This window comes from Zootoca vivipara, chromosome 7 (assembly GCF_963506605.1).
Source record: "Zootoca vivipara chromosome 7, rZooViv1.1, whole genome shotgun sequence".
Taxonomy (NCBI): domain Eukaryota; kingdom Metazoa; phylum Chordata; class Lepidosauria; order Squamata; family Lacertidae; genus Zootoca; species Zootoca vivipara.
This window is the reverse complement of record NC_083282.1, coordinates 29,392,529-29,416,944: the sequence shown is the minus strand read 5'-3', so window position 1 is coordinate 29,416,944 and position 24,416 is coordinate 29,392,529.

Here is a 24,416-nt window from a genome sequence, read left to right as displayed (position 1 = left end):
AGTGGTCAGAGGGAGAAGAGGGAACAGATAGGGAGGAGGATGTATTGGAAGCTGAAGTAGTAATGGGGTTTAGTGAGCAGGAAGAGTCTGTGACAGAGAGCAGTCCAGAATCAGAGGCAGAAGCTGAGGCTGGAGAGGGGGGGGGGCAAGAGGCAGTGATGAGTCAGGCTGGTAAGAAAACCAGGCTGACTCCCCCTCCTGCAGTGACCAGCTCCCCTTCCCACTGGCCTCCCAGAACCCAAAGCAGTATGAAGAGGGTGAAGCAAAGGCAGGCAAGACAAAGGAGCCTTAGATGGCTCAGGAAGGAACTGGGGGAGGATAAGACTTAGAGAGTGGTGGGAAGATAGGGACCTTCAGTCCTTGAAGAGTTGTTGTGCTCAATAGGCCTGGCCCTCTTGAGCTCTTTGTTTCTTTGAATAAAGAGCTAACTTCACTGAAACCGTGTGAATTGTTACTGACCGGCTCCTGGCTCCTACCCCTGCCACTGACTTGTTCACTTTTTTTTAAGTAGTTTAGTTTTCTCCTTCAAATAACTGTACTGTGTTGAGCAGATTGCTTGGCTCTTCATGACCATGTAGCATGTGCCGCAAGTCTTAGGAAGAGAGAGAGAGAGAGAGAGAGAGAGAGTTTTAAAATAGTCACACTTATTTTTAATAACACCTGAGATCTTGTTTGCTTGCATTTTCACCTGGTTTCTTTATTGCTGAGTTATAAACAGCCCAAAATAGGAAGTTATATGGAAAAAAATGCTGACAATGTCTTAACTACTCTCTAGAGCCGCAAACAGCAATGCTATAATGAGTCAGCCTCGTGATAGTTTCACAGGCATGGTTTCATTTTTAGAAACACCAGATCACTGGTGCCCTACATTTGCACTACACAGGCTCTTTCACAGACCTTCATGGCAATTTATTATTATTATTTGAAAAGGAGGGGAGACAAGATTATTTCAATTTAATTAGTTCTCTATTTTGCCTACAGGCTTTAGGAGCTGAACAATGTGTAAGCTTGCTCTTACAAATTAGTTTAGATTTTTTTTTAAGAGAGAGAGAGAGAGAGAGAGAGAGAGAGAGAGAGAGAGAGAGAGAGGACCTGCCATTTCTATTTATCCCTCCACCCTCCCCGTCAAGGTAATATGAATCATACATCTTTTTTTTTTCTAATGAGTTGTATCAGGGAGTCAGTGGTCTTTAGTTCGTGGAGGGCACCCTGTTCTCTGCATTATTCATTACCCAAACTGTAGCATATCTTGATTCAAGTCTAAACAGAAACCAGTTCTCAAGCATAACTCTCAGCCTTCTCTCAAAATCATGAATTATGTAATGTGTGAAATTTTCTACTATAATACCCAATTTCTTTCATTCATATCTACTCAGATTTTTTAATTATTATTAAATACTCCTTATCTTCCACAGGGGCTCCTTTAAGCCAAGTGAATTATAACAGTGAAATATTTTATGACTTTGCAAAGTCTCCCCAGCACCCATTAAAAGCATTTTAGGAGTTGACCACATAACAATATTATTATTATTACGCATGGGATGTGCAGATATGCACACTAGGCATTATACAAAATTGCTTGTTATTGGCATCTTATATAGAACTTAAGCATGCCTTGCTGAACCAATTATATCATCTCTCAGCATGGATGACATACTTGCCAAAAATCAGCAATAACTCAAGAAACAGCAAAGCAAATTGCTAGTGAAACAACAGTAAGGACATCTCTATTTTTAGTCACTGCTATCCAGCCTATTCTTAGGACCGGATACGAGTGTAATGCAATTTTAGAAATAAGCCACCTATGAGACTATAACTCTTTTTCATCCAAAATTCAAGCTTTTTTTGTATATAATACCCCTAGAGAAAGGGGAAAATTCAGATGAGCACAGGTGGTAATGTGTGGTGATAAATTGGTTAGTGACTCCAGTGTGAAACCTCATTCTCTTTCAGAGCTTCTTTACAATAAAAGTTTGTTTCTGGAAGGAAGTTATATCAATCCAATGGGTGCCAAACTCAAGATGAGAACCAGTCACTATTCAGAACCAGCAAACAAGGGCATTTTTACTCCAGTCCAGACATGTTTTTGAGCAGCTTAAGAACAAAAGTTTGAACCCCACAATAAGTTAATGCAAGGAAGTTCATGGGAGGAAAGCTTGTTTGTCCTATACTCTCCATTCAAGACAACAGTGATTCCCCCCCCCAAAGCGTCTGATTGGTTAATGGATGCTCAAAACAATGCAGGAGAGGCAGCTAGAGGGAGAAGAAAACCACACACTTCCCAGTCAGGAAGCTGCTTAATCAGGCCAGGATCAAAGGAGGTGGTAAAAGGGGGCCTGTGTGCCTGGTGGCAGGTTAGGATCGTGGCAAAACAGCATCCTCCATGGGAGAGAGAGAGGAGAAAGGTGTGCCATTGCCACAGCACACACTCAAGGACTTCTTATGTTCTGGCTGGGTTCAGCTTATTACTTGGGTCTTCTATCTCTCCTAAACCGCATTGTTGTTAGGCCCTGAAAGACAGCTTGGCTGACTAGAGCCTATCCACCTCTGCTTAGAAAGTGACGAGGAAAAGTGAGAAGTTGTGGTGGCTATCTGGTGGTGGTGGTGGCAGGATAGCAATGATGAAGAAGACAAGAATGGGTTTCTCCCTTTTACTCCTCACTAAAGCAGACCCAGGTGGCGCTGTGGGTTAAACCACAGAGTCTAGGGCTGATCAGAAGGTCGGCGGTTCAAATCCCTGCAACAGGGTGAGCTCCCGTTGCTCGGTCCCAGCTCCTGCCCACCTAGCAGTTCGAAAGCACATCGAAGTGCAAGTAGATAAATAGGGACTGCTCTGGCGGGAAGGTAAACAGCGTTTCTGTGTACTGCTCTGGTTCGCCAGAAGCAGCTTTGTCATGCTGGCCACATGACCCGGAAGCTGTCTGCGGACAAACGGCAGCTCCCTCGGCCTATAGAGCGAGATGAGCACCGCAACCCCAGAGTCGGACACGACTGGACCTGATGGTCAGGGGCCCCTTTACCTTTACCTTTAAAGCGGGCTGCCGCTGACCAAGTATCTTGCCTTCATCGGGCAAGGAGAAAGGCCTGGATCCTGGATGGGACACAAAGTGGACCAAGACCACCACTCTTGTCAGCAGCAGGGCAGACCTTTGCCCCTGGGGCAAAATGTATAGACTGTTCATAATTAAACTTCTCTAGGAATTAAAGCCCCTTTTTGGATGATTTCCTCTTCTCTGTTCCCCTGAACCTCCAGAGCGGCTTCTTACACAGCATGTAGATTTTATGGGAAATAGCAGGTGGGGAACTTTCCTTCGACGCTCTCCATTAAGTTATCTTAGGAACTAAGGCAAGGATATTTAATGCTTCAGTGCACTATTCTGCAAAGAATGCTGACAGGCCTATTCAGTCGTTTAATTTAGATTTTTTAGATGTCCCTGACATTCTTTTAATGCTAGTGGTGGGGAAGCTTTATAAATAACTGTTCTCATTAATTCGTTTCTTACTTTTATGGCATTTTGTGTTTTATTGTGCTTGTATATATTGTTGTGCACTGCTTTAATATTTTCACGAGTTGGCAGTACAGATTTTTTTTAAAAAAACACAAATAAAATAAAAAAGTAGAGAACAGAAAGTAGGGTTTAAGACAGCAAACCTCGTTACTGCTAAACTTCTAAGCAGACGTGGCTTCAAGATTCTCGCTATCTGTTGAGAGTGACCACAATTCCTAGACTGTTATTCTGCTACAGAATCCTATTCCCAAGCACCCACCCACCCACCCACCCATCACAATCCTTTCCCTCCTAAACTGATGACCCCATTATATCCTAGCACATGGGCTCGATATCTATTAAGCCTTTTCTTCTAACTGTGATGTCAACTTTATTATAAAACCTGGTCATGCATAAGGAGGGCATATTGTTCCAATCCTCAGACTAGTCTGGAGAATATTGTTGCTGCTGAGAATGCAGAAATTAGCCACCTCTGTCACAAAATAAAGGACAAAAAGAAATCAAATGGGGTTGAACTGAGGTCAGAGATTTTTCTAGGAGCTAATGGTACAGATATTCTCCCTAACACTGAGCCAGTGGCATAGTCAGCTATAATTGCTAGCAAGGTTATTATGCATCCACAGTGACATGTCTGTGCTTCTACCAACTCATATTTAAGCTTTAGGGAAATCCTAAATTAGCTCTCCCCACCCTCAAGACCTTTAGAAATAGAAAATACTTTGGTTGATGAATGAAAAATCTAATGCAGAAAAACAGAGCTGGGCACTTAATTCCAATCTCCACCTAGTGATCAATGGTTCAACAAACCTGGAGGGTACAGCATGTAATGTTTTAAAAATGAGGACTCTATTTTTATTAGTACCCATTAATTATAAATTATTATGAAACTTATGCAACAATGTAATTCAACAGAAAAAAACCCAAGGTAGCTTATTCTAATATTTTAAACCAATGAGAAACGGGTTTAATCTGAATTCTTCCACCACAAAATTGGCACTCATGGCACAAACATGTTTATTATAGAATAAAGACAGGAGTCTGCAAATATCAGAATTGTGCGTGTCATTTGCATAAGTAGTCATGGTTGGTGAACATGCTACATTTAATTGAGGATAGTTTATTCTGAAATTGGTAATTTGATTAAAAAGTAGGAATAAGCCCAAGAGAATCCTATATTGGATTAGCTAGGATCAAACTGAAGTCGGTAAATTAGTTAAGATGAGACATATTTCAACATGTCTGGGTTAGTGTAGCTGAATATTTTCCCCTTTTCAGAGGACTGTTCTTCGCCATGAAAGCTGGAGTTGTTAGATGCCTTTCAAGAGATTTTGAATAACTTTCATTGGTTGGTTGTTTACTCCTCCCTCTCTTTTTAAACAACTGCAAGAAAATAATAAGAAAACTTTGCTGGTGCTCCAACTCATGGCTTTGATGCTCTGGGCATGTTCCTGGGACAAAACAACCCTGAAAATGATACTACATCTTGATAAAGTGTCACTGATATGTTTTGTTTCAGTTTGAAGCAGCCATATTTCCTTTCTTCAAAATTTTCCTTCTTGTTATTTATAAGAAAAGAAAAATCATTGGCAACCTCATATTTAAGAAAAGACCAGAAGAAAACAACAACTTCAAATTTCCCCTTTCAAGCTTAACCCTCCCTTCCTGAAATTTGCTGGGCCACTTAAAGCACTAACAAATCATTTGTTATTTGTGGTAAAAACGAAGCAAACAATCCCCCTCTTTTTATATACAAATAATAATAATAATAATAATAATAATAATAATAATAATAAATAATAATAATAATAATAACCAGTTTGGGTGAATGTTTTAGGGGCAGTTTGTGCTTGCTCATTGACTGATTTCTGGTATCTTTTTGTTTCAATGAGCCATCACAGGTTTTATTTTTATGAACCACCACAGATGAATGACAGTCAGCAGTCTACATAATCACCCACTGGGCACATAAGCTGCCAGAGGTTAGGAAAGCTCCAAGTGAACCACTGAGGAGCCTTTCTCACTTCCTTGGGCTAACCATTCCACAGCTATCCTGGCAATGTTGATAGCATCTCATCCAGGTAGAGAGCATAGCAGAAATAAGGAGATGGCTGAGCTACTTTCCAGGACTGAAAATAGGTAGTTAAAAGTCTGCCAAGACAGGCCTAGGAGTTCTCCCAGTTGCATTTGTGCTGTGTAGAGTGAGAGAGGGGAAAGAAATCATGGGCTAGAATCTCCTCCTCTTTACAAGGAGAAAAAAATATATGAACAGATAGAAGTTCTTTTTAGTTCATTTCAGTTCAACACAGGACTTATCCCCATTTCCATTTATCCCATTGTTTTCCCATGGGAAAACTGCTCTTTAGCGCTCAATAGGAGCAAATGATAATTCGGGTTTTCTCTTGATTGACATTTCCTCCAATCTAGTACTAAATAGTGGGTTTCCCCTCGGAAAGGATTGGGGCAAGGGGAAAACCACTGTGCCTAAAAGCACAGATCAAGTGGGAAACTGCTTGGACCCATGCTTTCTAGGCACAGGACAAGTGGAAGGTCCTGTTGTAGGCATAGGACAAGGTCCTGTTGAATAGAGATAGTTCATACACTTGGCCATGACCCTTAAGAGTTGAGTAGTCAATTTACCAAGCAATAAAGAGTTCAACTGATACTAAGGATAGTAAGATGAAAAAGAGAATGGGACTCTTTACCTTTAATAGCTGTGAGGCTTCTCTTCCCTTTGTATAGAAAGCTGCAGCACCTGACAAAAACCCTTACAGTATTAAATTGTAAAACAATCCTATTTGTTTAAATATTATTCTACAGTTGCATCTTGGGGGATCAATCAGGTTTGGAATGTAAGCAAATTATTGTCACTCTCTGTTGTGACATAGGCTCGCAACATCCAAGAAGGCAAGGCAGTGATGTACTGTACCATTTGAAAGCTCTTTGATGGGATAGTTGCTAGGCTGCCAAACACCATCACAGCCCATGTTCTTCTTCTGCACATTTGTAGCTTGAAGCATGGGCTAAGTCGTATTAACAGTTTTAATGGTTACAATGTTTACATAGTCTACCCAAAGCCTCCAGTTGCTGGAAAAAATAACATGACCATGAGTAAACTTGTTATGACAACTTTGCTTTTTTATGTTTTCTCCCATATTGCCATTCTCATTTCACTGCTTTAATTTCTTTCTAAACGTTGCTTGGATAGTAGAGTTTTTCCACAAAGGTAAGGCTTGAAAAAGTGGGCCATTTTCATTTCTCCCCTCACCCCCTTTTAGGTTTGCTTTTGCTTCTTGGTTTTCTCCATGGGTGGTTGAGTGGTCGATTTTTGCTATATTTCATGGTATTATAGAAGTATGCTTGTAACAATGTTAGTATTGGTAGAAATCCATCTGGTTCCAGCAAGGGTGGGTCTGGATTAGCAGAGCAATGGAATGCTGGTGAAAAATTTTTATTTGTTGGTATGTGAAAAAAGCTACCAAATCTCAAAAAATGGCTTAGAATACCATGAAAAAATTGTTAAAGGCATGAATGAAAGTTGCAAAGTTTTATGAAGCCCACTGAGCAAAGCCCCTTCCTTCTGATTCATGTGGGTACAAACGATACTGCCCAGGCACAGCCTTCAATGTATAGCAAGGGAGTATGAAACTGGGCAGGAAGCTGAAGGGTCTTCGGGAAAAGGTGTTTCTTAGATCACCCCTTCCTGTTGAAGGTCACAGCTGAGGAAGAGAGGAAAATACTAGAAGTAAACCACTGGTTGCACAGGTGGTGTCATTAGGAAAGGTTTGGTGCACTTCCTAGAAAAAGGACTTCTGGCAAAAGATGTGTTGAACCTTGCAGCGGTTGGCAAGAATGTGTTTGCTAAGTTTATTGTGAACCTGATCAAGAGAGATTTAAACTTAATCCTGACGTGGGGCAGAGAAAATATTGAAGGTGATAGGGGAACACCTGGTACTTGGGGTAATAGCTTCATTGAGACATAGGAAACTGAGGTGGTACTACAGAAACCTGCTATAAGGCAGGAAAATACAAGATGCAAACAACTGGAGGGAATGACTCAGGGTTTCAGTTGTCTCTATACTTATGCACAGAGTATGGGAAACAAGCAAGACAAATTGGAGCTTTTAATACAGGATGGCAAATATTACCGTACCTGGAAGGCATTACTGAAACCTGGTGGGATGAAACTCAGGACTGGAATGTAGAAATTGAGGGTATAACATATTCAAAAGGAATAGACCAAATAGGAAGGGTGGAGTAGGAGCATTATATGTAAAGGATGTGTACACTTGCGAAGAGATCCATGACCTGGAGCATGGGCGGCAGGTTGGATAAGACTTCTGTCTGCTAGTCAGTGTAAACCAGGCACCCCCAAACTGTGGCCCTCCAGATGTTTTGGCCTATAACTCCCATGATCCCTAGCTAACAGGACCAGTGGTCAGGGATGATGGGAATTGTAGTCCAAAACATCTGGAGGGCCGAAGTTTGGGGATGCCTGGTGTAAACAATACTGAACTAAATGGGTCAGTGGCCAAACTGAGTATACAGCAGCTGCCAACAGGAGGAGAAAATATTGCACCCAGTGCCAACTGACTCTATCCACTTTCAACATTTCTAGCAGAAGGAGGAGCAGAAGTGAGCTTTCTTAACATTTCCATTTGCATATTGAATGAGTGGGGAAGGAATTGTATGTTGCAAGCCTGCCTCTCTTTGAATCTACAAACAAATGGTTCTTGAGGGTGTGCAGCTATATTCTGAACTTAGCTGAGTTTTAACCTGAAAGTTCCCAACAGCTAAGCAAGGAGAGAAAGTTAGAAACTGGGAGCCACAGAAACGTTTTCTGCAAGGACATGCCATTAAAGGATAAGAATTTCAGACTGAGATTAAAAGGGAAAATCCTCTGAAATGCATTTATCAGAGAATGACCCTGATCGGCTGTGATCCATCACAGGAAGATCATTACTAAAGAAGTCAGAGTAACACAGTAAACAGGTTGAAATGGTTTAAAGATTATTGACACTTAAATTTTATTTAGAGATGAGGATAAGAAAAGAGCATAAAACCAGAAAGGTGAATTTTTCTAAAACTTCATGGACTGTGGCTGGGAATCCTAGCAGTATTGCTTTCAAACATTCTAAGTCATTGCATTTTCATTCAGATGTTAAGTTTTACTCAGCTGCTTTTATGTACACAGGATTTCAGTCTCAGAGATCATCATCACATTATTGAACATGTAATAGCATGATCCAGTTGTGTGAATATTTGCTCAGAAAATGTACATTTTTTCAGCCTGAGCCTTTGCACATTTATGTCGAAATAAACCTCTGATGCTACAGCTAGTGCAAAAATAAACTAAAAGCAGTTGTAAAAAGATTTGTTTTTTTTTAAAAAAACCAAACTTTAATGAATGATACTCAAATAAATGTGGTATTTCATAGCAAGAGAAACAGCTGTGTAAAATGTATTAGCATGCATGTCAGTAGTTTCTCCCCCTTGTGTGTATGGGAGAACCCTATGCGTTGATGTGACACTGATACGCATTGACACTTGCCATACTACTTAGCAGAATCCTATGTCTGCTCTATGCCAAGCCACAATTTGTGAACTGCTTGACCATTAAATCCATATGATAAAAAATAATTAGTCACCCAAAATTAGATGGGGGAGTTCATGAAGTTCATGCATAGCTACCTCCTTGCTTTGAAGGAGAGTACAAAACCACATTCCCAGCAAAGTAAAATAAAACAAAATAAAATGTTGGCCCACCATAAGATACCTCAAAAAGATCAGCAATACACATCATGATACCATTCTAGTAGGATGAGCTGACATGCACTAGCAGAATGGTGAGTTGGTGAAAGGTGGTGATTGGCCTGTTGAAATTTGGCTGAGCTATGCTATATATTCCTGATCAGCTGTATGGCATGGCTGTAGCCCAGGTATCCCCAAACTTCGGTCCTCCAGATGTTTTGGATTACAATCCCCATCATCCCTGACCACTGGTCCTGTTAGCTAGGGATCATGGGAGTTGTAGGCCAAAACATCTGGAGGGCCGCACTTTGGGGGGGGGGGCTGCTGTAGCCCAATACATAGTTTCCTGGGAGAAAGGAGAATATGGCACTCCAACAAATGATCTGCTGGATCACAACTGTCATATACCATTTAAGTTTTTTTTTTTTCACCTACCTTTTCCAGGAAATTGTACTGAACTTTGTTTGTCTTTTTAATTGCCTTGTGTAAATGCCTAACAGTTTTTAAGTGGGGTAAGATTATATATATATATATATATATATATATATATATATATATATATATATATATATACTAAAAGTTTAGATCTGCATTCCCTACTCCTTTTCCTGTTTCACTACAGCACTAACTGACTAAAGATCTTTTGTGTAAACTCAATGAGTTTTTCAAAATGAGCTCTACACATGTACCACTGAGTCTGGGGCTCCTTCTTTTGAAAGTGGATCAACACGGGGGGGGGGGTCTGCATTTTGGATTCTCTCCCGAATATGGCTGTCATGATTAGCTCAGGTGCTTCAAAATTTGCCACTACAGCACTGAAATTAGATGACTTGGCTTTCCAATCATGAAATATTGTTTGGGGATGGTTGGGAAGCATTTGAATTATTTTTTTAAAAGAAAGAAACATCAAATCTGAACCATCAGGCTTTAACCGCTGTCATCTTTTCACTCATAGTTCCTCAACCATGAGAACTAGTAAAATGTATTTAAAAGAAAAGAAACAAAACCAAAGTGTGGTTTGCACAGATTTGAACAAAAGATCCACAATTTACAGAGAGGCCCAGAAATAGCATGAAACCTCCAAGCCATATGCTGCACATTTGAAATGTAAACACTTCTGTGGTGCCCAGCTGTGAAAGATTAAAAAAGAAGAAGATAAGATAGAAAATGCAGTAGAAAAATGTATGCTTTGACAAGGATTATTTCTATTTCTCTGTGCATTTTATGGTCCAAGAAGCATGATTTCTCAACTCTGCTGACCCCATGTTACATAAAGTGGAATGGCTAATTAGCTTCTCACATGATAGCGAGAATTCTCTCACCTAACATAACAGGGGCAAGGCATGCAGGTTTCCCTAGCAGGTACTCGGTGCACAAGTGCTTGCTAAATATAACCGTACAGTAGGGCTTATAATCTTATAACTTCATATTTTGTGTTATTAAGTAAGAGTGCCAGCAAACACCAACTGCAAAATATTAATAAGTGCATCTCAGCATATCTTGTTATTCTTCTCTGGAGCAAAATGAACATCTTTTCAATATTCAAAAAATCAATGTCATTTGGCGTTGCATATCGCCAAAGAAACATTTCCTTTCTCCATCCTATATCCATCTAATTTTGCAAGTGCATATTACTGGTCTAAAACATCCTGTCTTGGGCTGGTGGAAGCCCTCCACATGCCACTCTGTGACAGTGGAGTGACAATGGCATCATTCTGCAGGCCACAGCCAGAGTGAGGTCAACAGAGGCCAGCAGAACTAGACAGAGGGACTCAAAGCAGGTGTGATTGTAGGAGAGAAAGGAGTTTGGAAGAGTGATTCTTTAGTCTCTCACAGCAGAATTAGCACAATAGTGATTGCCCCAAACACATAAAAACCCCATTCACCTTTAAGCAAATGTTTCCCATGGAAATACTCAGGCTAGAATAAATCACAGACACTTAGCTTTGCAAATAAGCAAATATTTTACTTGCAGAGTTTCCAGAAGCTACAGAAAACAAGTATCCATCTGTTGGAAGTAAAATAAAGTGTGGGGGTATGAGGGGGGAGGTTCCAAATGACTTTAAAAGAAATGTGTTTCCTTACAAAAAAGATCATGCAATCTTTTGGACAGGCTATAACATTTCATTTCAGAGAAATTCAGTTCACTTGCTGGGAGCCATGGCAGCATGGCTTCTTGCATGTTCTAGGAAGCATGAAGAGAAGAAAGGGGGTGGGCAGAGCCTGCTGAGAGCCGGCTAAGTCACAACCACCGGCAACCTGAGCTCAGATTAACTCATGCACACAAGCGTGAGTCAGTAACTATATATCACAACATGAATTGGTCTGCCCTAGTGTTTCAGGTTGCAGCTTCAGGCTGCAATCCTGTGCACTCTTTACTGATAATAATTCCCACTGAACACCATAGCATTCACTCCTGCAGAGGATTCCACCACAGATCATAGAAGCCAGAGAGCAGGCTTTTATGTGAATGCAGAACCACAGCAATTTCCTTAACATAATTAAGTTTGTAGAGAGAGCAGTTAAACAGCGCCATCATCTTATACTAAACATATTTCAGCAAATTCCTCCTGTAAGAGCTGGACAGAATAAACAGTACAATTAATCAGTGATGTCTATGGAGCATCTTTACCAGCTTTTGTCTAGTAGGAAAAATATTGCCCACAGTAAACTTGTATAAGCAGTGTGCAAATCAATAGATTAACTTATCTACTTAAAACTGAAGGATGCACTTGGGTTCTTCTGTTGCTTGGAATGTGCTGCTGCTGCTCCTTTTATTAATGCCAATCAACTCACCAGAGCCCAATGGATAGACCTTTATACCAAGACCTTAAAATACGCCTCTGCTTAGTCACTTGTCACCTGGTGTGCTTTGAGCAGAGATGGGTTTCGGGGTGTGTGACTGGTTTGGTTGTACTGGGCACCAAGCCTTAGGACCACCACAGAGGATGCCACAACTATGACTTAGAACAGAGCATGAGAAGCAGAGAGGTGCTGAATTTTGGCACTGCACAGGGCGCCACTGAAATTTGAGACCCCAAGGTCTGCCACTCTTGTAAGGGGAACATTTAAAGAGCTGTGAGCTAGTTTCTGTTATGGAAGAATTAAGGACTGTATATGGCAGGCATTCCCAAACTTCGGCCCTCCAGATGTTTTGGACTACAATTCCCATCTTCCCCAACCACTGGTCCTGTTAGCTAGGGATCATGGGAGTTGTAGGCCAAAACGTCTGGAGGGCCGCAGTTTGGGGATGCCTGGTATATGGTGTTTCTGAGATGGGGCTTAATACTGGAATATGTTTTCAGAACCAGGCTGACACCTGCAACATGTTAAGTAGTGATAAAAATCACAATTTCAAATGTGAAGAATTTCATATGCACATCAAATGTCCATGGAGGAGGAAAGAAAAACTTGGTCAACACATTAGAAAGCCATATGTGGCAATCACAAACAAGCATATTTCTCAGTGTGTATGTAAGGAACTATGCATGTACCGTATGTATTACCTGAAAAGGCATTTCATATGCCCTTTGGATTGTCCCATGGTTTAGATTTTCCCAGACACAGAAGACTTAACTGCAAAGCAAATTATCCTCTCAACAAGCACAGAAACCACACCCCATGCACAGCTGGGCATGGACAAGTTCTTCAAGGGTGGGCACCATGATTTATGGATAAACTTGAATCACACCACCTCTCATTTGGAGATGAAGTGTTGTTTTGAGTGCATGTTGAAATGTAATCCCAATCTGAGTAGGACAAAGGTTCCTTTGAATTTACCATGACTCTCAGATTGGGGCTTTCAGCTTGCCTCTGTCATTTGCTGCCAGAGCTCATGGGACAGTTCCAGGATTCCTTGGTAGAACCTACATCACTTAAGATAATTCTGTTTCGGGGGAAGCTTTAGTTAAGGCGTATTATTATTATTATTATTAAATCCAAATTTAATGTTAAAAACGGTTTAAAACAGGTTAACATTGCAAAAACAATTACATTTGTTGTCTTTATTGCTGCCCTTTTTAATTCCTGTTTTCTCCCTCTTTTATTATTATGATAAATTTCTACTGCTTTTTCTGTAGGTAGCCACCTTAAATCCATATCACAGAGAAAAAGCAGGACAGATTTTTTTAAAAAAAGAATCATTAGTATAAATATATATCCTATAGAAGCCCTCGTTCCTCCCAGCTCTATGTTCTCGCTGGCACAGTTCCATCTGGAAAGCGACTTGATTGACAGGTAACCATGTGAAACACTGCAGTCAGGGATCTCCTCGCATGGTTCTTTTGCAGGACTGAAATGGACCGCAGCACTGCTGATGGCTCCATGCGCACAGGGCAGGCTGCACAGTGGAGCTGCTGGTCTGTAATGACAGCTTTCGCTTCTGATGGCAGAATTATTTTCTCGTCCAGCTTTGAGCTAATCCGCAATGTCTGCTTCTGCACTACTGTGGCTTTCTTGGTAGCCTGGGAGCTGCTGCTACTGCTGTTAGCATCACCGCAGTGGCTTGCTTCTGACATTTCATCATTGAAATCACAGAAGGAAACGGCTCGGGTGGGAGTCGGAGCACACAACCAGCCCCTAAGAGCGCCCGCAACGTAAGCCTCGGGCTGGATCCCTTGCGGTGCTTGCTGCTGCTTGCGTAACCATAGGCTTCCTTTGAAAAAGCGATGTCACAGCTGATGCCGTAGAGCAGATTCAAGGGCTAATAGTCCTGGCTGCTGCTGCTGCTGCCTTCTAATATGAGAGGGAGCTGGTTTGAAGCCCAAGGCCAGACAAAGGCTGGGTGCCCCCTGCGTGGGTTTTGTGCCTGTGCCTGTAGCCTTAGGTACTGCAGCTGCAAACATCGCTGCTGCCGTGAAGGTCTTAATAACTAACAGGAAGCCTGCAGATGTGCCTTGTCCTCTCATCATGCTCATGTGACATTACCAGATAGCATGCCTTTAGGCTGAGTTCATGTCGCCTTCGTTCTGCTGATTAGAATTTTGGTTCTCTCGGCTCTTTATGAGTGGCAGCAATCCTTCGTAAAGCAGCTGCCTATAGCATTTAGAGAGGCTGTTTCCCAGAGCAAAACATAAGGTTAGAAGGGAACGCATATATGCTTTGCTTCCTTGCAGTACGTATGCGAATTGCACTGCCTGCTGTTAATCTCTAGAGACAGAGAGAACTGGAGTACAATGAAATGAAGATGAAATTATGAAAAGCACACATCTGATGCCTAGATGAGCTTATCCCTATCTTCAAAGAATGGGGAGGCTTCCTGAGATGTCCCAATCACCAAGTTTGTCCTTCTGAAGATGCTCCATTGCAGTTTCCACCCTGTTCTGGCCACAAAGTGGACAGGGGTCAAGATGTTACAACCTGCCCAACTGGTCTCTAACATTTGTAAATTACTTTAATGACCATCTTCTTAACAACTGCCTAAACAGAACATAATTCAGTAATAAGCCATCAAAATGGCATTAAAGTCATAATGACTTGGCTGAAATGAACTTGCCTCTTATTAATGCAGACACAGTCTACTTTTCATGACTTACAGTTATTAGCATAATGTTGATGGCTTTTCTCCATAATTACATTTGACACCAGTATATGTTCATTCAGCTAATTCACGATTCCAAAACAAAAGTGGAAGGAGGGAAAAACTACAGTACTGACTGTAGATTTTTTTTGCAAGTTTGGTAATTCCCTCACCCAAAGCTCTAATTAACTGGGGGGAGAAAGAATTACCCTCTGCACAATATAGCCAAGAAATGAACCCAAGTCCCGGCTACAATGTAATTGGCTGCTACAATTAAAGAATAAACCATAATTGAAAATTTCCCAAGTTTACAAAAGTATTTCATCATTGCTGGAATCAGTGGACCCTTAATAGTCAGTAGAAATAAATTATTATACCCTTACTGTCAAAGCAATTTCAGATTTCATGTTCATTCTCTCTTAAGCCTTCCAGCTTAGCTCAGTTTTTAAATCACATAACAGTACAGCTTTAGGGGCTAGCATCTCTGTGATTTATAACACAAAGGAACAATTATTTCTACATGTAAAACTGTCCTTTAAGAAAAAAAATAAGGAAGAAAAAGGTACGATAAACAGATGTGCCTAGAGCATCCTTGGGAAATCAGAGAGAATTGCTTAAATATATTACAAACAGCAATAATAACCTCCAAAGTGTGGCGGTGGCATTGGCGGTGGCGGGAAATACACCCATCAAATGTCCAAAGCAGTCTGTATACTTGGACAAGGATTCAAGTGTCCATGACAAATAACTAGTATGAAAAGCCAAAGCCATTTGTTGTTGGTATAGTCCTTTCAGAAGCTAATAAGCAAGAAATAGAAATGGATACTTGTCACAAAATTTATTAAGCTGTGATGTTTCTATTATTATGAATTACAAAAAAAGAGGGAGGAGAAAATAAAAGGGGAAACAATGAATGAAATATAGAAGCACTAACTTCAGGGGTGGAATTTACCTTTACCAATAGAGACGTGACTTGCCTTCCTGCTGATTCTAAAATCAGGCTTGTTGTGTGTTGAAAAGAGACCGAAGGATAAAAAGTCCTATTGAAAACAGAATCAACAGGGAGTATCAATGTAGACCATGAACCTCTTGCTGTTGTCCCCCCCCCCCACCAACTGAATGTTGTTTTTTAATAGTTTTCTACTGTGACCTGACATTTTGTTTGGAGGAGGTTTGATGAGCGTTAATATCTTCTCATTTATATGCATCACCAAAATAAAATAAAAAATTGCCGGTAGCACTCCAGAATGTGAGATGCTGGCTGCTCTATGCAAACTACATTCTAAACACCTTGCGATGGCACTGAATAGGAAAAGAGAGAGGGAGAGAAGCTCCCATGTAGTGTTCAAAGGGGTTGTTTTCCTGCAATGAGTCATGCTGTTTCCCATCCTAAGTATCCTGTAGGTGCTTTTTATGCATTCATCAAATGAACAATCAAAACAAGCGGAAGCTGTAGCAAATGATCCCAATGTGCAGGGCTCCTGCTCAGGGTTTCAGGGTGCTGCAGTCCCCCGCTCTTGGCTTTTCACCTTGACTGCTCAGTCAATATTCTGTGGCCACTGAGCATGCCAATTCTCCTCCTCCTCCTCCTCCCCCTTCCCCCCTCCTCCTTTTGGCTGGGTTTCTCCCCTAAGGTTTTTCTTTTTTGTATTTCTGCAATTCCTAGTATTCTCCAGGCCCGGCTCTAGGTATAGTCTTGGTGGCGCGGGGCGCCAGGACGCTGGGCCGGCAGGAGGGCGTCCCGCAGCGCGCTGCGCCCGCCCACCAGGGCAGGGGCGCCGGAGCGATCTCGGCGCCAGGGTGCCCGACCAGCTTGAGACGGCCCTGGTATTCTCACCATAAAAATCTTCTTCCTGCAAAAAAGTACAGTTCTTCTGCAGTTACCCAATCTTGCTGTCACCCCCCCCCCTCAAAATTGTGCATGGGCAGAACCATTTTGGATATTTAAAGATCCAAACTCCTTGAAGTTGAGAGGTGGTCTTCAGTGTGGGTGCTTAAATCTTCCCCTCACCTACAAGGCCAGGCCTCTGTGGTTGTCCAATATGGCACCCAAGACCACCTCAGCATTCTTGTTCAGGTCAGTCATTGGGCAGAATAGGAGGTGGTGCACCATTGGTATACAATTAGTAGCCCCAATCTGTCTCTTTCTACCAGCACTCGGTACATGCCCTCAGTAGTCTGGCCCAGGAAAAAGTTGGTTCGCTTCCCCAACACCTGGAGGGCAGTGACACAGGAATGTGACAGGAGCCAGGGTCAATGGGCTCATCCCCACTCTCCTCCTTATTGCATGAAGCTTGAATACATGAAGATATCCTATCCTCTGTCTTACTTTATTAAACTCACCCATATCCTTGTATTTTTATGAAACCCTGCATATGTGAAGTCCTCTGCTGACTCCTCTCCTTTGTCAGTCCTCCTGACAGGCTTATGTGGCAGCACTAGATGATGGTCAATCCTTTAGTTTTTTACAGTGCTCCAGAACAATGCTAGGGCAGGGCCATCTGGCATTGCAAAGAGTGCCAGACGCAAAAATCAAGAGGTCAGGCAAGTGCTAATGGAACGGTCAGGGAGCTAAAGGTTCAGATCTCTACTGAGTGATGAACCGTACTGTCTGGCATTGGTCCAATGAGTCTTTCAGCCTCACAGGGTGGTTGTGAGGATAAAATGGTGGTGGTGAGGAGACTACGTTTACTATTTGGAGCTCATTGGAAGAAGTACAGTATAAAAAACATTAAAAAAAAAAAATGGCACATTCATTTCCCAAGCTAATTTTCAGAAGACGTTATAAGGTGGGTGGGTGTTTGGGTGTCACTTTTTCCGGAACTGTGCTTAGATTTTCTCCTCATGAAAAGAGGCTGTTCTGCCTGTGGCCTTTGTGAAAAGGTTTTGGTAATTTACTTCTCTCTTCCCCCTTTGTACCTAGAGTCCAATTGTTCTGGTTGTGGTTATGCTCACCACCACCCTTAGAAGATGGGGGGGGGGAGAGAAGGGTTTGCTCTCTAAGGTCCGCAAAAGCATTTCTTAAGAGTACATAATTAGAAATCTTCCAATAGATTGTTTCACACCAAATCCCAGGCCTCTGACAGTTGCCATTCAAGAATGCATTTTTTTGGGTAGAGGAAGAGAAATGCATAGCATCAGGAACAATGTGCTCTTTATTGTGTGGATTTAATTATCCTCCGGTGGGAAATAATAGTGCTAGCCAGACTTCATTTTTTGTGCATGCAAGTTTAAGGATTTTAATGACAGACACAGTTCTAACTTTCTTAAAAACAGCTCCTGCTTGATCCTTGCTTTTTCAGCCTTGGGGTAAACACAGCAGTTCTTCCAATATTAATTTAGACAGTCACAACTTCCTTCCTAAATAATTAGCCGGCATGTGGCCAACATTTGCAATAAACTTACATACAAAATAAATAATTAAGCTTTTCCTGTTCAGTCAATAGCATCGATCCAGGCTGCACATGAAATCAAATTGTACATTGGCAATTTTGTTTGACTGCCAGTTCTATAGCATGGACAGATAAGGCTAGCATTTTATTTCTTTTATCAGATACTGAATTTTGCATCATTTGGAAGCTGTTTTCTCCTGGGCTGTGAAACAAATCCATACCACAGCTAGACTTTGGGGCAATGGCGTGGTTACCATTCTTTGAAGCATTATACTTGGGGAAAATATCATGTTGAGACAGTACATGACAAATGACTGTCAGAGTTGTGAGAGTCAAATGTGCCTGGTGTGACTCATCTTTGTTAAGGGCTGTAGCAATTGCTTTACTATAGAGCATAGCAAATTAGTATGCTTCTGTTGCTTTGCTGTTTCTGTTTCAGCTGCGGACAAGGTCTTGGCATGGCCGTACTTCTCCTGTTGTTTTCAACAGGAAATTATATTTAATTGTAGGCTACAGTTACCTAAAAACTAAACCCGATATCTTTAGAGAGTCTGGTAACATGAATACATTCTTTTATGGCCGGGGATTTAATGACAACAGGATTCTGTTTATGAGGGTGGAGAGGGCAGTTTCTGTGTAACCAAGGCACCATTTATGTTCCAGAAATATCAGATGTGCTTATCTTGTGGCAAGGAAAGATTCCTATCCTGACAGGAAATCTTGCTGCAGAATGAATCTTCTTCTTCTTCTCTTGCCAGGCTATTGGTAGCCAATAAATGGTGTACCCCTAGAGATCATCGGGCATCTAAGCTTCAAGATACACAGTGTTCTCATTGTAGATGTCAAAAAGTGATCTCCTGCTGCTGAAAATAAATAATGACTACTACATGCCTCAGCTCAGAAGAGTTGTTAGTGACAGTGCATAATTCTTTCAGAGCTTGCCCTATATTTAACCGTTCAACATTCAATCTCTAGAGCTTTCTGCAGTTTACATAGCAAAAAGGCTGCTTAATTTGAATAGAACTGTATGTACTAGTTTCAAGGCATGGCCAAATGGCCTGGATTTTGATCTGATTTGCAATTTTCTATAACAACAAACTATGAAAGTGTATCCTTAGGTCCTAACAAGAGTCTTTCTGTTCAGGGTTCTAGAACAGATTCCTCATTCCTGCCACATAGTGTGAGAAGTGAATTATTTAACCAGATAGTTACTTCTGCTGATGTATTTTTCCAGGAGAGCATATGTTGTTAGGGGTTTGACCAGATCAATCTCACTTCCAGTGTTGTTGTTGTTTAGTCGTTTAGTTGTGCCCGACTCTTCGTGACCCCATGGACCAGAGCCTGCCAGGCACTCCTGTCTTCCACTGCCTCCAGCAGTTTGGTCAAACTCATGTTCGTAGCTTCGAGAACACTGTCCAACCATCTTGTCCTCTGTTGTCCCCTTCTCCTTGTGCCCTCAATCTTTCCCAACATCATGGTCTTTTCCAGGGAGTCTTCTCTTCTCATGAGGTGGCCAAAGTATTGGAGCCTCAGCTTCAGGATCTGTCCTTCCAGTGAGCACTCAGGGCTGATTTCCTTCAGAATGGATAGGTTTGATCCTCTTGCAGTCCATGGGACTCTCAAGAGTCTCCTCCAGCACCATAATTCAAAAGCATCAATTCTTCGGCGACCAGCCTTCTTTTATGGTCCAGCTCTTACTTCCATACATAACTACTGGGAAAACCATAGCTTTGTTGGCAAAGGACCTTTGTGACACCTAATTACTTTCAACATTCAGTAGATTCTGGAAGCTGTTGTGCACCAGTGGAGTGTAGAGGTTAGAGTGTCAGACTAGGAGCTGGGAGACCAGGTTTGAAATCCCCACGCAGCCATGAAGCCCACTGGGTGCTTTTGGGCTAGACACTGTCTCTCACCATAACCTACCTCACAGGTTTATTGTGGGAGTTAAATGAGATGGGATTGTACCAGGTATGCCTTGGAGAAAAATATGGGCTATAAATGCACCACTAAATAAATAAATAAATAAATAAATTACTCTCTGATATTTTTATACTTCTCTGGGGAATCCCTCAGCTGTGTTTTGCCTTTCAGCGGCCTCGAGGCACTGGACCCCCCAAGTTCATTATCAGAAGGAATAACATGAGGCTTGCAACAACAACAACAACAACAATAACAACAACAGGCTATCCGATTCAACATTATGTCTACCAACAATTAGCAAAGGAGAACCAGCAACCCACGCCACGCTGCTGTTCCATAAGCTTCTAAATGCCTGAAGCCCCACTTCAGACCGTCATACTCAACCCAATAAAATCTGAAAGGAGTCCCACATGTAGAGGGATATTGGAGTGGAGTTGCATCTTCAGACAAAATGCCTAAATATAGCTGTAGTGTCCCTGAACATGCAGGCTGTATTTTGAGCTATATTAATTCTCAGCTCACCATGACTGAAGCTTTTGATCCGCCCAAAAATATCGGAGCTTCTTTCATCTACTGCTACAACAAAGCATTAGTTGCTGCCTAGAAACGACACCAAATGCCTTTCCTCCTCGTGTTCATCAAGTTCCCAAGCCTAGGCAAATGCCCAAATGATGACAGGTGGCTTGCATTTCGATGGGTGGGTCCATGCATGTTTGAAAGCCCAGGAAGAGCTGCGATGCAAATTTTACATTGCTAAGAAGAGCCCAGGCTTGCTGTAGGTGCTTTAATGTGCTGTCCATCCTAATTGGACATCATCAATAAATATGTACATGCACTATTCTTCTGTGGTTGTGTGATCCTCAGAGCTATGCCACTTACCTTTATTCACAGGATGATGGCTGTTGGAGGAGATGCAAATGCTTCTCATTTTGATAATGTTTCCCTTTTGTTTCTTCTTCTCCGAGACCAGAATGTGGCAATAAAACTTTATAATAGATTAATATCTATGGCTTAGGTATAATGAGTTTTGCCTTAGAGCAAAGGGGGGTTGACAAAAGAACTCTTTAATGTCTCCTCCTCCGGGCCTCAAGTCATAAGATTCCATGACGCTGTGAAACTGTCTTTATTATCTACATGGGTATGACTGGAAACAAAATTAATCCTGTTCAAATCCTGTATTCTTCATTTTTTTTTAGCTCTAAAAGTCTAAGCTCCACGATGACACAAATTTAGACGAAATAATCTGTATGGAAAAATCATCCCCACAGCACAAAATGCTACTTTATCCCTTTGAACACTAAGATTGGGATATAAAAAAAATAAATTAAGTGGCTCCATTATAGAATAAATCCTAAATTAAATGTTTGTGACAAATATTTTAACAAATAGCTGGAACTTAGAGATATGAGGTTTTCCCCCTTCTTCCAGCCTATCAGTCAGAATGCATTTATTAAAGGAACATCGGCCTCATTGTGCTCCAGTTTAAACATTATTAGAAAACTTTTCCTTTTTTTAGTGGAGCCTCTTATGCATTTCATGTCGGAAACTTCTATTCCCTGAAGCTTGCGCTCTGGATGTGTGTATGTTGGGGTGTTATACCAGGAGAGGCAGTAATGTAAAATACCTCCCAATAAATTATCAGTGATATCTGCAAAAGCTTTCGGCATTGGTAACAAGACTTGTTATCAACAAGATAACAAGAATGTCTTGCCAAGGAAGCATGCATTTCTATGTAGATCAGCCTGGCAGCCTGGGTGCATTAATCCTTGTCAGATATAGGCACAAGTAGTGGCGCTTAACCCTATCCTTCTTGCAGCTACTATGAGAGCATATGCCTGGGAAAGGAGACAGAACTGACCGTCTCTGCTTTCCTGTTGTCCAAACTCTGCCTTTCCTTGAAATATGGTGTGCTTAGGGTTGCCAGACTCAATAGAGGACAGGACTTCTGTGCCTTTAATTGCCCTGCTCTCTTTTGAGTCTGGAAACCTTAAAGAGAAACCAGCAGACCCTTTGTTTAATTTCCAATGACAGGTGTGGGGGATCCAATAAGGAGCTGCCCTTTTTGGCAGAGACTCCTTACATAGAGACATCTCATCAGAATCACACCTTCCTTTAACATTGCATCTGATGTCTGTATTCCAAAGTTGAGCACCAGCACTGGAGGAAAAAAACCCTGATAGTAAGCTCTGGGTTCTTGCATTCTATCAAATAAGTTAAGAAGAAGAGTCAGCAGCCAGAGCCATCAGAACATTGGACATTGACTGAACAGGGGGTGGATTTATGTGTGCTGCTCTGAGCTCAACAAAAGTAGAGTGGGGTACATATGTGATAACTGTGAGATTGAAATGAAGACCCATTGTCAATAGAACTTCTAAAGTCTGCATTTTATGGAGGCTTTTGGACACGTTTAATGAAGCATGGGGTGGGAGTCAAGAAGGATAGATTCTTGATTGGATTCCAAGTAAGTCTCAGGATCAATTCTGACAAACATATTTTCTTCTTCAGTGTATGATCATAATTTCATATTGTGGATTGCATTCTGCATTTTCAATAGCGATGTCATTTCAGGGCTTAAAACCCATGTGTGTTTAGGCAAGATTATCCAATATAACCCCACTGTCAAAAGCTGTGTGTGTGTTTCGTGAGTTGGTATGTACTGAGTGAAAATTACCCCTTGAGTTCCTAATGTCAATGCTTTTTTCCGATCAGAAGCATTTATCCTCTATCTCATTACTCCTTCCATTATTCTTTACATTTGTTAAAAACAATCTTTGTGTCTCCAGGATCTGTGGATATAGATGAAAGCAACAGTTTCTTCCAAGGTTATCAGTGGCTCATAGATACTCTACAATGTGTGATGCATTAATGCTGCCTTTGTAACATACGAAATTTAAGGATAAGGGTGCTCTCTCAGTGGCCTCACTTTGTAATACTGCTGGCACTTTGGAAGGCATTGGGTCAGCCCAGTTCAACTCTATTGAGGCCAAGAACAGGAAATCAGACAGAATTATTTCTCAATGAATACCTTAAGGTGATGGAATAGATCTTTGGGTCAGCATATAATGCTAGTAATGGTACCATTATTCTCCCCCATCAAATAAAGGCCCTGTATCTATTGCATAACAGAGCAATCCTGTCTGTCTTTTCACACCACACATTTCTTCAATGATCACAATTAAAACTGTATATCTGGGGGTGGGGGGTGGGAAATCAGTCCAGACCCTATAATGATAGAAATAATCCTTGTTACTTCAAACACACATCTCAAAGGAATTAGCAAGACCAAGAAAATGCAAAGGAAATGTTTTTAATTTCCCACAAAAGGAAACTTTCCTCACCCTCTTCTCCCATTTTGAAGCTTGCAGCTAAGTGTCTGATAAAGGCAGGGCTTTTTCCTGTAACACTGGATACAGGGGACAAAAAAAGTCAAGAAGAACCATAGAAATATAGTCTGTTTGGTGAAGAGGGAGAGGGAGAGGGGGAAGGGGAGAGAGATGCACAATAGTGGCATCATCTAATGCACTTTGGTGGCATCTAAAGCACCAAAGCTAGTTTTGATGATAGAGTATTTGCCACATGTCATCCTCCACATGTCTACATGTGCAGTAATTGTTGTTGTTTAGTCGTTTAGTCGTGTCCGACTCTTCGTGACCCCATGGACCATAGCACGCCAGGCACTCCTGTCTTGCACTGCCTCCCGTAGTTTGGTCAAACTCATGTTCGTAGCTTCGAGAACACTGTCCAACCATCTTGTCCTCTGTCGTCCCCTTCTCCTAGTGCCCTCAATCTTTCCCAACATCAGGGTCTTTTCCAAGGATTCTTCTCATGAGGTGGCCAAAGTATTGGAGCCTCAGCTTCACGATCTGTCCTTCCAGGGAGCACTCAGGGCTGATTTCCTTAAGAATGGATAGGTTTGATCTTCTAGCAGTCCATGGGACTCTCAAGAGTCTCCTCCAGCACCATAATTCAAAAGCATCAATTCTTTGGCGATCAGCCTTCTTTATGGTCCAGCTCTCACTTCCATACATCACTACTGGGAAAACCATAGCTTTAACTATACGGACCTTTGTCGGCAAGGTGATGTCTCTGCTTTTTAAGATGCTGTCTAGGTTTGTCATTGCTTTTCTCCCAAGAAGCAGGCGTCTTTTAATTTCGTGACTGCTGTCACCATCTGCAGTGATCAAGGAGCCCAAGAAAGTAAAATCTCTCACTGCCTCCATTTCTTCCCCTTCTATTTGCCAGGAGGTGATGGGACCAGTGGCCATGATCTTGGTTTTTTTGATGTTGAGCTTCAGACCATATTTTGCGCTCTCCTCTTTCACCCTCATT